This window comes from Myotis davidii, unplaced genomic scaffold (assembly GCF_000327345.1).
Source record: "Myotis davidii unplaced genomic scaffold, ASM32734v1 scaffold1019, whole genome shotgun sequence".
Taxonomy (NCBI): domain Eukaryota; kingdom Metazoa; phylum Chordata; class Mammalia; order Chiroptera; family Vespertilionidae; genus Myotis; species Myotis davidii.
The window spans coordinates 496,328-499,701 of record NW_006291430.1 but is presented as its reverse complement, the minus strand read 5'-3'; positions in this window follow the sequence as shown (position 1 = coordinate 499,701).

Here is a 3,374-nt window from a genome sequence, read left to right as displayed (position 1 = left end):
AGAACAATGAAGGGAAAATTCCTCTGCTAGACGCATGCCCAGTGAAAGCCAAGATGGTGCAGGGCAGGTGCTTCCACTCTGAGGCATGTGCAGTAGGAACTAACATGGCAAGAGTTAGGGGGAGGAGGCTAGCCTGAGGAAAGAATGGTATTAGATAAGGGACACAGAAACCCAGAAGATCTAGGAAATGGATTGGTCAGAAGCCTGCAAAGATTGGGAAATTGATTGGTTATTTTGAAAAGGCCTCTGGTCCTTCCCAAGCTGCAGATAATATAATCCCAGCTTAACAAAGAGCTCTTGCTCTATCTCCCCTTGTACCCTGTTCACTCCTGCATTTTCTCTCCATAGCAGCCATGATGGGATTTGAGCCCTTAGATTTACAGTGGTTCTCAACCTTCTGGCCCTTTAAATACAGTTCCTCATGTTGTGACCCAACCATAAAATTATTTTCGTTGCTACTTCATAACTGCAATGTTGCTACTGTTATGAATCGTCATGTAAATATCTGATATGCAGGATGGTCTTCGGCGCCCCCTGTGAAAGGGTCGTTTGACCGCCAAAGGGGTCGCAACCCACAGGTTGAGAACCGCTGCCTTAGAAGAAGAGAAAGAGACTAGAGTTCACTCTCTTCTCCATGTGAAATGCAAGGAAAAGAACTGTCTTCAAACCAGGACAAGAACTCTCACTACACACCAGCTTGGCCCAGTGCCTTGACCTTGGACTTCCCAGCCTCCAGAACTGTGAGAAATATATGCGTGCTGTATAAGCCACCCTGTCAATGGTATTTTGACAGAGCAGCCCAACTGACTAAGATGGAGATTCCAGCACTGAGAAGTGGGTACAAATGACCCACAAAAAATGCCATGCAAATAAGTACGGCTCAGTTGTTAATGAAGGTCAGGAAAGCCACCAGCACCAGGGATCGACACTATACATCAAATGTAAAGTGCAGCAGCTTGAAATAGAATGGCTTTTTCTAACAATACGGAAGTAAATGTCACACCCACAATGCCATGCCGTGTGCGGATGTGCACGTGAAACTACAGACAGAGCTGAAAGGAATGATCAATGCCTTAAGAGGGGCAGCTGCAGCTTTTAAAGAAAAAATGTTTGAAACAATATACATTGGGCTTAAATTTAAAGCAATACTGTGCACACTCGTCACCAACCTCCTCTAGAGACAGGTGTAGTCATCACATCAGAGGAGAGCCAGCCTGCAGGGACAAATGTGGAGCCCGAGGGGAAACTTGTGAAGAATGGGACCAACACTGAGATTTTGCCGAGAGCTATCTATAGCTCCAAGAATGTGCTAGTCCCTTTGTGAGAGGGCATCATACCTGTTCGATAACTATTTTCATTATTGATATATGTAGCTCAGTTAACTATTTAATCAGGCTGTTTCTAATTCAGCAGACACCCTACGTGAACTTTTCTTAATTCTATAATCTTCCATCGTATAATCGATTTATTCATGGGTTACATGAGGTTGGTGCCTAAGTCATCCAGACAAGGCCACTCCCCGCTTGCACAAACACACCTGTAACTTACTGTTAACGGGTGTCTTAATTAGTTTTTGCTGCATGACAAGTCACCCCAAATCATGGCTTTACACAACATATATGTATTTGCTTATGAGTTCTGATAAGCTACCTATGCAGTTTTTGTCTGGGATGGTTTGTTCGTTCATTGGGATCAGCTAGCAGGTAGGGCTATAGTTCTAGGCCAGCGGTCACCAACCTTTCCAACCTCAAGGACCACCACTGGTCTACAGACCACTGGTTGACGACTGCTGCTGCAAAGGTTTCCTTAAACCAGCAGGCATCAACCTTTTGGACCTCATGGACCAGCAGTGGTCTGCGGACCACCGATTGGCGACCCTAGGCTGTCTTTCCTTACTAGTTCAGTGATGGTGAACCTATGACACGTGTGTCAGAGGTGACACGTGAACTCAATTTTTTGGTTGATTTTTCTTTGTTAAATGGCATTTAAATATATAAAATAAATATCAAAAATATAAATCTTTTTTATACTATGGTTGCAAATATCAAAAAATTTCTATATGTGACACGGCACCAGAGTTAAGTTAGGGTTTTTCAAAATGCTGACACACCGAGCTCAAAAGGTTCACCATTACTGGACTAGTTGATGATATTGGTGGTGAGCAATAAAGATGACTTGTCCACGTGTCTCTTGTTATCCAACAGGCTAGCCTGGGCTCCTTCTCATGGTAGTAGTCACAGAATTCGCTAGTGCAGCTAAGAGGGCAAGCCACAAAACACAAGCAATTTTCACATCTCTGCTTATCTTTGATTTGTTATTGTCTCAGCGACCAACACAAGTGGCATAGGGCAAGCCACAGTTGGTGTGGGAGGGAATGAGCAAGAGAAATCATCACCGCCCCTTTGTAACGATATGCTACCACTGTGTGCCGCCAGTGCCTGATCTCCTATTGGCATAGCTGCCACTACCTTAGAACTCAATGAAAGCAGCTTCAACAATCAATTTGTATAAGTTGCAGCTATTGATTACATGTGCCTTATATAACGTCGTGTCTTACAATGTTGTCACCCCTACATAACACAAGGGTGACACCACAAATGCATGAATGCCGGAAGCCAATTCCAGCATGACAGCAGGGCTGAATCATCTGGCGTGGCAAGGGCATTTCCCCAAACCTGAAAAGGATGCATTAAATTGATGGTTTGCTGCCAGGCAGCTCAGGGCATCTTAATCTACATGTTATTGCCTCCTACTGGCCAAACACCTGAACAGCCGTAGGCTAATTCTCCCCATTCTGACAATGCCTCTGTATAGGAAACCATGAATCTTTCAAGTGTCTATTTCTGCCTCGCCTCTGGACAATTTGTGTTAATAAAAAGCATGGGGTCCTGAGACAAGGAGAACTTAGTTTCTTTAGCTAGGCTCCTCTGACCCCCATATGCCTTTCAAAATTATGCTTTATCTCTGAGGACTCTTATGTTATACACAGCCCCTTTTCCAGATTGCTGAACACTTCTAGATGCTGTAACAAGAACCCTGGCACACTTTAGAACAGCCCCTTCATCTATTAACAAGGATCTTCCCTTCAGTAAGAGAGTAATGATTATGTGAAAAAAGTCTCACTTTCTGCTCTTGCTCTCGATGACTCAGCAGTATGTGAGTAATGCATGTAAGGTAAGAAAAACTTAACATGCACAGTTCCAAACTTACAGAACAGATCAATTAGGGAGTAGTGTGATTCATGCCATCATAATACATTTTTTCAGTCATACATCAGGATTCTTTAAAACAGCCAGATCACCTAAGGTCTCTAAAAGAAAACTTACACCAAACTTTACACACACATTTCCAGGACTATGCCCACCGTAGAACAA